Source organism: Botryllus schlosseri, chromosome 13 (assembly GCF_051294905.1).
Source record: "Botryllus schlosseri isolate E-star chromosome 13, Bs_hap1, whole genome shotgun sequence".
NCBI lineage: Eukaryota > Metazoa > Chordata > Ascidiacea > Stolidobranchia > Styelidae > Botryllus > Botryllus schlosseri.
Window position 1 is genome coordinate 16,012,358 of NC_137248.1, and position 12,817 is coordinate 16,025,174.

At 40.4% G+C, this 12,817-nt stretch overlaps 1 protein-coding gene and 1 long non-coding RNA gene across 3 annotated transcripts in view; one reads left to right on the top strand and one right to left on the bottom strand.

Moving 5' to 3' along the window:
* Positions 1–12,817, top strand: part of LOC145453215 (uncharacterized) — a 184,652-nt gene that overhangs the window by 39,284 nt on the left and 132,551 nt on the right. The gene's annotated exons all lie outside the window — the stretch shown is intronic.
* LOC145454593 (uncharacterized) lies at positions 6,871–9,147 on the bottom strand. Its single transcript, XR_013920173.1, has 2 exons — positions 8,593–9,147; positions 6,871–7,063 (listed from the first exon to the last, which is right to left on the bottom strand). It is a non-coding gene; the product is annotated as an uncharacterized LOC145454593 (long non-coding RNA).

Consider the following 12,817-nt stretch of genomic DNA (forward strand, 5'->3'; position numbering starts at 1 on the left):
AATGTATCCGGCGTTTCAGTATTGCTAGGTTGATATTTAGCAGAGTGTAAAACGGGTTTCCAATTTCTATACTCGCTACCGATAGTAGACAACACCCCAATCGCACGGATTTGGTTTTTATGATACAATAAATATTTGAAGTCAAGAATAACCCCGTAAGCTTGCTAGATTTTTTACATCAGACAACGATATCAATTTCATTGATTGGTTAAATAAGCATCATTCGCTGACGACATGTACTGTATTTCGCTCTTGATCGTGTGTGATTGCGGGTCAAGCACACAGCAGAGAGTCACTTAATATCCACAAACGGAAAACTGTTTTTTTCGAGCAAACTTTCGTAACAAAGCAGGTAAATATTTTGAGATTGTCAAGGTGCATGCTCGTTTAGTGTTGATTTTTTTATGCTGACAACGCCATGCATAGAGTGGCCCGCAGTTGAAATGCAATAAATTTCAACTAAAGATGTCATAATGAAGTGAAAATTGTAATATATATGAAAAAGTTCACAGTGCAGAACCTACCAAGGTTCGTTTGTGAACGTGAACCTCTAAATTTCTGAGGTTCACACACAGAACGCGAACGTGAACCTCACGTTCACACCATCCCTAATATCCAACAATGTCTACATTGGTAGAACAGATGGTTTCTAGATTATGACTACTAACTTCAACTGTACACGCCACATTCGTTTCCGGTGGTGGAGCGAACCGAGCAGACGTTTGGGAGAAAGGGTATCGGCTGCTCAGTTGAGTTTAAAAGCAAATAAAAATCAGCAATGAGCAGTGCACAATTTCACATGCAATATCTTGACCGAGTCCAAGACGAAATTCAAGTTATGATAAATAAATACTGTCTCAGGTGGGTCCCACTGCCTATTCCCGTTTCCGGCTGTTTATGAATAGGATAGGAATTCGCTTTACACTCATGTGACGTGAATGGTGGTGAAATCAATCCTTGAAGTTCATTTTTGAATCTTCATTGATTGCTAGATGCATGCAATGATTAACTCGGCCAACGGTGAACATATTCACCGTAGCTTTATGGGTTTTTATGGTTCAAGTGTGCGCAAGGAAATTGCGATAGAAATCATATATCCTACAATATAAAAGTACAAGGTCTAAATCTGAGATAGGCTTGGTTTCGTGGAACACGGGTGCGTATCTTAACTAGAGCCCGACCGATATTGGATTTTTGAGCCGATACCGATAAAACCGATATCCAGTACCTTCACCGATAACCCCGATATATTCAGCCGATATTCAAAAGATATGGAATCTATCTCAAGGCGCATATTTAACACCTCAAGAGTATTTAATTGAACAGGTTTACAGCCATTGCTATACTTAACATGAAATGAATGATCTGGGGGCAATAAAAATATATCAGTAGCACCAGTCTGGCAGTTGCGGATTACAGTTAACGAAGCATAACTTCTCGGCGTTTTCTCCATGAAGTGAGCTTGTGTGGTATTCATGAATGATGTAGGCTATGCAGTACTAAACACAGTGAACAGTCTTTCACTTGGTACCGTAGTTGGTATCACAGCAAGAACTGGGAATCTTTGTTTATTTTTGTTCCACGACTGCAGGGGATCTTTTCTTCATTGGTTCCACCAAATATTGATATTCTTCTGGCAGTGCACCTGGAGCCTTCAGAACATCATTACAGCTGAAGAGAATGTTTAAAATAACTCAAATTGTTTACGTCCGCTCCACCCATCCCCTTGACTGTGACCAGCATTTCAACAATCAGTTGATCAATCTTTTACACACTGTCACAATTGGCCCATGTCATTATGGAATCAAAAACATTCGTATGAATTGTTGGCTCTACTCCATTTTTGCTTGATTTTCTTGCACTCTATGCCCGCATATTCCTTATCATGGAGGCCCCTCAGTCAGATGACTCCATACATTACTGTTATTTTTCGCTTTGTTGGTACCGTACCGAGCCTTGGCTTGTGATGCGAGCTTCCTACACAGATACCAACAGCACTATCTACAGGTAAATGTTTACACGCGGCCCTTTTCTCTGTCATCACGACGGTCAGTCCAGCTTGAATGAAGTTTTTATTTCTCAAATGAATCGATTGAAATCTTCAACAGAACATACAACTTTCCATTCGCTCGATGGCTGCTCTCTGTCTCTTAGAGATGTACAGGATCAGGATTTTGGATTGTAACAGGTCAGGAATCCGGGTGATTTTTTGGCAACAGGATTGGATCCGGATTCCAAATTTTACTGTTTTGCCGGATCCGGATCAGGACAGGATTTTTATTTTGACGAAAACCTGATCAGAATCATGTCCAACATGTTTAGATTCAGAAAAGGTAAAACTTATCTTCTCGGAATTTATAATCTATATTTTTTACATGTAAAAGTCTTATAATATATATTATCCGCTTAGGAAATTTCAGCGGCAGAAACGTCTTGAGTTGCTCTTCCATCTGATCGTGATGTTGGTTCATTGGTTGATATCATTTGGGTTTCTTTTGTTATTCAGAATGTCAGAGATTTTAGAATTGATAGCTCGGAATGTCGTTGTCATGGCTGACGAAAATACTGTCAAAAAGACGCTAAGTTATGTTTGGTGACAGCTCCGACATTTGGTAGTTAAACAAGATGGGAAATATGCTGGGTATATGTTTTGTGCTGTCAATATCATCTCTAATTTCAACCGATGAGCTCGAAGACTATATTAGATTAGGAGTCCTTTGAGTGACTCAGAGGATCGAGATAGCATCGGCTTACTGAAGTATTGGATGAATCCCAGTGCAATTGTCAGGTATCCAAATCTCAGTAGACTTGCTGTTGGGGTACCGTAATCAAAATCAGTATTGTTGCATCAAATGCATCCAGTGAAAAGGCGTTCAGTTTGTGTGGGAATACTATTGACATAAAATATCCTTACTCTCAGCTGATAGCTTAGATGCTTTAGCTGCAGTGAAAAGTTCTGGTGACGATGTTTTCAAGTGAAGTCAGGCTGATTTTGTCATAATTTCTTTTTTTTTTGTCAGTCTATATCTTAACGATAACCATGTTGCTATTCTTGGATACAATTTCAGTTATCATCTGTCTGTTTGCAGTATGTAAACTACTCTAATTTTATAAGTTCATCCTGCCTTTCATTCTGTTGGTGTTTATTTTTTCCAGAAATCACATATGGTAGTATCATATTTACCGCTGCTCATAGTGACATGGATAATGAAGCAATTTTTGAAAACAGGATTATTTTTGGACTCGGATACTGAAATATTCGATTGCAACAGGATCAGGATTGGATCAGGATTATGATTTCATGAAACAGGATTGGAACAGGATCCTAAAAAACCATGATCCGTACATCTCTCCTGTCTCTGGTGTTCGATAACCGCAGGGGGATTCCCACTAAAGTCACTGGGGCATAACGGTGAAAGTATATTTTTCAGATAGGGCGACTGTGCAATTGTGCATTGCAGCTTGGCCCTTTATCTTTATAATTTACTGACATTCAGTGAAGACTTCGCGTCTTCTCTGAATCCCTATTACCATGTTGTGACGTCACGAAAATGGCCGATATTTTTTACCTCCAATGGCCGATACCGATATTTCTTTCCAAGTGTGATATCGACTCGATATTATCGGCGAGCCGATAATCGGTCGGGCTCTAATCTTAACACCCGTATACATAGGCGCCGACTTTCATTTTTTTACGAGGTGGCGAAGTCTTGTGACGTCATAATTCTTCCATATCGATGACGTTATCGTCGCACGAAAACGCACTTTGGTACATGCCGCTGGTGTACGTGCCGAGTTCAACCATTCGCGTGACGTTTTAATATCGGCCCTGAACTCATTAATATCAAACCATGCAGTGGAGTTATTAAATGGAATCTTAATACGGTATACGATCATTCGACCTGCGCTACCAGTCCGTCCGACGGAATTCATCGAAAAAACATCAGAATTTACGTCACTGAGAATCTGCAGTTGCATCAATGTTAGTAACTCATGATCACTCTCGAATACTTCAAGCAGACAATAATGATGGATGATTACAAACGCGAAATCGCGCAGCCAATCAGTAATTGTCTCTTGCGGTTTCTTGCTCCGCGTTGACTGACTCGCTTCGCGGCAATTGTTTGCTGATTAAAACAACGATTTGGGAGGCATTGGTGCATTTCTCGGTTTACGTTCGCGAAGCAGTTCGGGAGTACATCGATCAATTCGTAAAATAAATCTGCATATCGACGGCTGCCTACACATACTAATTGAATTACGTGTTGACGGCAGCACAGATTTCCTTCTACGGCCGCGCGTTGGCCACCCCTGGGATAGAATTAATTCCACTTCCGGACGCATGCCCAATAGAAATCCACTGTCTATCTAATGTCTAATAGTTTAATATTCGATATTGTTGTTCTCGGTACGAGTACATCCAGCAATCAAGTTTATCGGAATGTAAAAGGTTCCCTGTTCATACGAATCGAATAAAATCAGAATTTGTGCCCCACAGAATCTTGTCATGCATCAATATTTGACAATGGCATGGCATGGCCTACTGCACGTTAATAACGAAAGGAAAACTGAAAAATGACTTTGTGTGACAATTTCGGAGTACGAATGTATCAAGTAGATAACAAGAAATATGGATGATGACAAATGAGAATGCGTGTATTCTAATCAGTATCGCCGCGAATGGGTTTTGAGTCTGACACCGTATTGAGCAGCTTTCGTCGCGGTAATTGCTTTCTCATGGTATCGGTGTTTAAGCTGTATTGCTGCATTTCCTGATTAATGTCCCTGGCAAAGCCTTGTTAGAGAAACGAATCTGCGCAGAAATGATTTCCAATTTGCAGGCACACACCAACACATCCTCCAATTTCACGCTCCGATTACCAAGACTATCACAAAGCTAGCTAGCTCATGAATGGTCTTGTACACTAATATGGGCGCACATAATTTAGATTTCAGAGAAGCAGAACGTCTATTTGGGCACCTGGTAGGGAGAGGAGATCTAGGAGGGTGCTTCTCAGCACACGCTAGGAGCGTAGCCTGTCGAAAAATTAGGGAGGTTTGGATTTGTTTTCAAATTTACCAATAGCATCAATTCAATTCGGGTCAAGTACATGTGTAAATGGCGATCATATAACCTTTTCGTATTGGCGATTTTAGGCGTATTATAAGCTTGCCAAAGAGTCCGGGAGTGCTGTCAATTAGTGAGTCCCTGATCTCTGGTGAACAATTAAATACGCGCGCGTATTAAATAATCTCGGCGACAGTTTTCGCAAATCAAAATGTCCGAACTTGATGGCACGGATTTCAAACCTTTGTCGTCTTTCAGAACTCGAACCATGATTGATACACATCTTCTGATCGTTACGTTCCAGTATTAGCGGGAATCAATTACGCACGTTAAAGTCTGGTTGCAACGATTCGATGTATTCAGTTTCGCGATGTCGCTTTTTCATCTTTAATCAATATGACATAAAACAATCAGTAATTAGCGTAAACTCGACCGCATTGTCTCCAAACCAGCGAGGAGGGATAGGAGCCAAAGCATGCTAGGCCCGAGACGCGATAATTAGACCAGCAATGATATCCTCCACTCCCGGTCTATTACAGATGCTATTGTGTAGGCCAGCGAGGATATCGTGCACACCATGCCGAAGCCGCCGATGTAGATGCGATTGCGCAGGCAAGCGATGATATAGTTTGAACTGGGCTATTGCAGATGCGATTGTTCAAGCCTGCGGAACCAGGCTTGATCGAGACGCGATAAATCAGGCTAGAGACGATTGCCACGCGCACGGGAATGAATGACCTAATTTCGCGACCATCTAAGCCCGAGATAATCACAGACTCTTCTCGCTAATTGACAACACGTTTCTCGCAAATCTGCCGCGCGGAACACTGATAACACAATTATTGAATTGCAACTGAATATTAGAGTCAGAATGATCATTTCAAAATGACGGAGTTTCGCGTTTCAAACAGGGAGGTTCGACCCCCGAAACCCCCGTGGCTACGCGCCTGGCACACGCGCGTATCGAAATCGAAGACGTCTCTAACGAGGCCGCATCGATTCGCTTGATTACTAATTAGTAATTACTGGTCACAAATCACTTGGGCGTTTGAGCATTTTGCAGTGGCGGCTCGACCTATAGGGCAACTTGGGCATTGCCCCACCTAAAATTCGGTTCGAAAACAATTCTTTACCATTTATAGACACACAGCAATCTATATATACCGAGATCACAGCGAAAATCGTATTCTTCTTGTCCTTTCGCTTGTAAATGCCGTTATATAGAGAAGTCTCTGCGAAATTCGAATTATCTTCTGTGTTTTCGCTTTGCGAATGCCTAGCCGGGGCATGCCCCGGTAGCGCTCATAACAAGCTTTCACTGTCTATTCTCTCAAAGCCGCACACAATAAAGAAACGGTGATTTACTCTCTCATATTCATAAAATTACCGAGCAAGTGGGCAAAATACACTGTTAAAAATATTCTATGCCAAATTACTGGTCTGGTCCTGGCAGCAGTTTTACGACTCTGAGACCAGTAAATTTGAAAAATATTTTCCCGTAAATATTATTGACCGTAATTTATTTTTACATAGATTGACTGTTAAAATTTTTACGGAAAATTCCCGTTACCTGATGTAACGGAAAACGGCTGTAATACCAAGTTACTGGTCTAGTCCAGTGCAGCAGTTTTACGCTGATGAGACCAGTAAATTCGAAATAACTCTCCCCGTAATATGATTTTACATATGCTGACCGTAGGAAATTTTACGGAAAATTTCCGTAACCTAAGGTAACAGAAATCTGCTGTAATATCAATATACTCGTCTGGTCCCTTGCAGCAGTTTTACGTTCCTGAGACCAGTAAATTTGAATCAGGTTTATTTGGTGCGGGAACACGTAAAAAAAAGTAAGTGTGGATAATGACGAAAATCCAGTCTTTCTTGCGGAGATCATCGGTCAGCAACTGCCTGAATGAAGAGGGCTTCATCAAAACTTCAGCAGCAGTTGAAGGACTGTACTTAGGGCCATGCTCTTTTTGTAGGTTCTTCTATAATCTGAACAAAGATTATGCTGTCATCAACACCGTTACAATTTGGAAACTTTGAGACGCTATAGTATGACATACTGCGACTTTTCATATTCTTGTCAATTTCTCAAATAATGATGGCCTAGGATAGCGATGTCGAACATAAGGCCAGCAGGTCGCATGCGGCCTGCGAAGCAATTCTGAGTAGTTTGAAAAACCCCTGTATTACCCAGCACATTTTCTAACAAATGTTGAGATATTATTGTAAGAAATGCTTCCCGCAAGGCCACAAATGTCAAGATCATAGACCGTGATATAATTATCCGACAGTGGTGTTATGGTTTTACTCTAGTCATCATCAGGAACAAGTTGGTGATACTGACATCCAATTCCAAAAACTCCAAAAAGTGCACACTGAGTTCATATATTTATGAAGAAATGAGCCAAAAAGTAGTTATTCGTGAAGTGAAAAAAAACTGTTATATGCAGGTCGCATGGAAAATATAATAGTTATAAAAAATACAATTCAAATATATTTGGTCGCACTGCTGTATCACTTCTACTCTAAGGCCCAAGACAGACAGAGAAACGCGAATGACGATTAATAATGAGCCAAATTCTAACGTCTGCGTTTAATATTAAATCACTTGTGTTCCTCAAAGCCCATACGATGAGTTAACGGCAGATTACGATTAAAACAAAGGGAGCATACAAATATGTCAGCTTATTCCGTGGTTAGAGTCAGTGTTTATAAGCGGTTGAATTCGAACGATCAATCTTTGAATTTTTGCCAAACTTCCGTTGTTTGCGAGTAAAGGTGCTGCTAGAATATATCCATATGATATGATCGTGAATGTTATGTAATATACCAAAATGTATACAGGATTGATAATAAACTATTTAAGCGAAAAGTAAGGTCGGGCGTTTTGATGTACCGTAACATTTTGGAATGATTTGACTGATCCGGCCCGCGAGTAGGGCTGGGCACAATGATTCGAGTACTCGAATCTGAATCGAGTATTAATTTTAATGATTCGAGTCGAGTAGTAAAAGACGACTTTTTCGAGCACTGAAATTATACGCTCCCCGCCACTGAAAGTTTTAATTTATCAACGAGAATTATAGTTTTGATACTAATTTTCACTGTTGAAGCCTTGAAACCTTGATTGGCTTTATCGTAACATACGAAACATATAGTAGAAAGTACAAATGTTACTGGAAATAGCACATTTCCGAAGTCATGATCATCCCACAGCATTGTCATCAAGTGCAATTACATCGGTATGGTCGAAAAAATACCAAAGTATCTTTAATGTGAAGGATTGTGGTCGTATAAAAGGTACATTTTTAAACTTTGACATAATAATTCTGTTATGACGTCATAATGCGTGATACTCGATTACTCGACTCAACTCGAAGCGTATTACATGATTCAGAATCGAATCACTCAGGTACTCGATTTTGCCCAGCTCTACCCGCGAGCGGTTTGAAAGTTTGAATCTGGCCAGCGACGCAAGTTGAGTTTGATACGGATACCCTTGGCCTAGGACTTCGTACCTGAATCATCTTTTCCAGCGTGATTGCAAACTTTTCTGGCAATACTCCTTTGCATCGCACGTCCAATGTATTTCGCACGGCATCGTGCTAGAAGCGAGAGGCGAAATGATCCCTTTCTATCACATAAGCAGTCGACGTCATGATTCATAATGCCATAACGCTTCCATTTTCGTGTAGTTCAATGTCAGAAAATGTAATACATTCTTATAAGCCATAGCTTCTGTTCACCATTAAACTGTAACGAAAATACATACGTCTTCAGAAACAGGACTGAGAATAACTTGCCAGATTTGAGCTCGGATACTGCTATACCTACAATATCTGCTATCAACACCTGCAATATTCTAAAGCTAGAGTTAAGCTGTGGCTTCGAAACCCTCAATATCTTACAGCAACGCATCTTGTTATTATCCAATACGAAAACATCGCATCGATATAATATCTATCTCGGAACATTCAGCCGCACGTGCTCAGGCTCAGATATGTCTGACGTCTGACGCCACTATGTCTGGAATATGTATGACGTCACAATGTACTGTTCGCTCGAGCAGCTACGAATTCGAAGAGCTTCTTGGAGGTACAGAACTTCAATATACAATTAAATAGTATATTCATATTGAAATGAACCCGAATATTTTCGGCTGACACTCGTCAGGGGTAATCGTCAGCAACTAGTAGAGAATTGGAAAGAACATTGTATATCAACAATCGTATCACAAAATATGACGTCACCAGCATGAAATTTCGAATGAGAGAGCGTTCAATGTACTATTTTTAGGTGATACACGAACTCCTTTTGTTGACAGAGTTTTGGTTGGTGTATTTTGATAAAAGTTGATTCCAAGGCACACAAATGGAATTGTGAACGGCCTCGGCCTACGATTCGGAATCGGTCGTCTCGATAATTATTCGCACAAATCGGATTATCCAACAGATGTTTGCCGATGGCAGAATTAATGGCTTTTGATCGATCAGCATCAATCTTGAGTGGATGAGTTAAGGGTGAGCTTTTCACATCGCGTGACGCACGTGTTCTGATAAATCTGGGGACATGTTGGTTTATGCGGTCCTGCAGACGTCTTGACGTTCTTCCCACGTAGCCACAATCACAGTGGCACCTATATTCGTACACTACATTACTTTGTTGAAGTGCAGGAAGCACGTCTTTGCGTGTTGAAGGGAGCAGTTGTGTTGTTGTAAAAATCACATTGGTTTTGACTGTATCGTAACATTTACCGACAGCAGAAATCAATTGTTTTTCAAAGCGGGTGGAAATGGGGCCAATCCAAGGTAGATGGATATAAACATCTTTTATTGTTCGTGCGGTGGGCTCTGTTCGTTTTTCTGCTACGAATTCATGATCAAACAATTCACAAGGCCGGTCGCAGGAAAAAGGTAAAGGACGTCTACTACTCTCGTCTCAATGGCAAAGGAGCATCGCGGCTGAACACCAGCTCCCGTGTTTCGATATATAGTTTGCATCATACATGCGTTAAGGAGTCTACAATGGTGGCATAACTGGTCCAACAGATAATTACACAAAAGATCATACCTGCAGTAAAACTACATAACATACCAAATTCGCTTGCCATGCTACTATTGCTAGACCTTGATGTCTCAAAGGATACTATTTATGAAGCGATATAAACGATGGTTTCTGCAATGCCCAAATGTTCGGATACCATTCACCGATTAGCAATCAGCACGGCCATCGATGTCGTAATTTAGTTGATGATTGAAACATGATGTAATTACGAAAATCACATATATATATGTACATAACACCGTAAGCGTGTAAAATGATCGAATTGTGAGTTCAATAGCAATGCTGCAAATAATGATTATCCAGTAAATCGCTTTTACGAATGCAAAAGTAAATCCGGAATACTTATTATCCAGTAAATTGCTTTTACAAATCCAAAAGTAAATCTGAAATACTGGTTATCCCGTAAATTGCTTCTACGAATTTAATCTGTAATTTTTTTACCCTCTAAAAACAAGTAAAATTACTTTTGACGTGCCCGTATATTAATTTAACGGGCATTCACCGTTAATATAACTGACGGGACAAATTTACCGGTATGATTTGGGTAAATCTACGAATATTTCTAAGAGTGTAGGTCTGTGCCCCTAAGGTGTGATGTAACAATCGTATCTATATCTGAACTCGGTTACCATGATATGCGTTTAGTCGACCTTTGCTGGTATAGGTCGATTTTGATGGTGTTTCACACCATGATAATTCTTGAAACTTGCTATGTCATGTCGTGATGGCGGTATTTAACATTGCCCCAAGTTTCAGGGTTTCTACTTGAAGTTTAGGGTAGTAATGCCGTTTCCGAAGTTGAGTGTGTGCTGATCCGTCATGTATCGCAAACAGATTTTACTCAAAAGCCAGTATCGGTATCCATTGATTTTGACGATGTTCCATACCGAGATCGGCCATGATATTTGGCACGGTAAGTCTTAATGTTAGTATCGAACGCTGTACCAAGTTTTAAGTTTGTCACTGAACTGTGTTAGTGGTAATTTCGTTTCCTAAGTCGAGTGAGAGCTGACTCGTCATTTATCGCTAACAGATTTTACGCAAAGCCGGTATTGGTCTCTATTGATTTTGACGATGCTCCTTACCTAGATCCGTCATAAGCTTTTGCACGGTATGTCTTGATTTTAGTATCGAACTATGTGCCAAGTCTCAAGGTCGACACTCAATGATTAGGGCAGTAATTTCGTGATCAAGGCCGAGTATGGTGGAGGTGTGCGTTGATCTGACACTTTAGCTTACAACGCATTGCGGATTTCACGCAAAAGCAGGTGTATCTGTGCTAACGTTAACTGTGTTTCATACTGAGATAGGTGATGCGATGATTATATCATGAAACAGTTTACTAACATTCTCGGTTTGCATTCAAATATATACTTTTATATTATATTCTCCAATGTCAATTTCACCGTGAAATTGTGGCCTTCAAGCCATTTTCTTACAACCCTCTGTCAAGCGTGATAGCTATTTCGTTTTCGATGGCGGCTAACAGCTGATCAGTGTGATCACTTGATCAGCTTATTCCTCAGTGATTCTTAGTTCTTCAGAATGATGTTTTGGATTCAATATGACAGGCCCAATCTGTGGGATAACAATTGCATATGTGTCCAAACTCTTCGACATTTCCAGTTAGGCTTACGCAATCTCTCGAGTTATAGTCATTTCGATTTCTGCAGATAATTAGCAGTGTTGGGAACAAGTCACTACCTTCGAGTCACGAGTCATCTCGAGTCATTGCAGATTTTGACTCGAGTCAAGTCAAGTCACTCGATTTTCAAAGGTGACATTGGGGCAAGTCAAGTCACCTGATTTTTGGAGGTGACTCGAGTCAAGTCGAGTCAAGTCAAGTCAAGTCACTAGTCGAGTCAAGTTGAATTTTGAAAGTACGATACATGATTCAAGTTCATTGTATTTTGCTAACTATTTTAAATACAGATGGAGTCTCCATTTATTCTGAATCAAGGAACGAATGAAGAGTTGATTATACACGCAAGAAGGCGCTCTATCGCTCATACATACGTAGAACTGTCAAACTACGCAAGTGCAGCGGTATAGCCTCTGTCTGCAACAGGGGTGGGAAAACTGCGACTTGCTAGCCGCATGCTGCTCTTTGATTATTTGATTGTGCCTTTTCCGTCAAGATTCGCCCAATAATCACAAAGCAAGAATTGAAACGTCATTACGAAACCAAACACCAAAATCATAATAGCCAAGATTTACCCAAAATCGACATATTTGCAAACTACCGAGCTCCGCACTGTCAGCCCGATTTCAAACACCTTGCAGCCTAGGTGCAGCTTAGGTGGTCTTATACCACACAATAATAAACTTCATTCGATACCCTACAATTCCTTATGACGAAATATATTACTATACATAAATTTTTGTGTTGTGACTCATTTAATGCAACGATTTTTGATATGCGGCTCGTGCGTGAAGCAGCTCTGCCCAGTGCCCACCCCTGATCTTTAGTTATCAGCCAAAATACCGGATGGCGTATGAAGTATCAGAAAATTTATTAAAATGATATGGAGCAATACCCTACCCACATATATATCCATGATATACAATTATAAACGTATGGGTGATATTCGTTCGATTTAAAGCACGCAAGAGGACTGGTTGAGGTGAGCAAGTTTACGAAAACGTAAGCTATAAGCTCAGATCTCTGCGTTAACGATC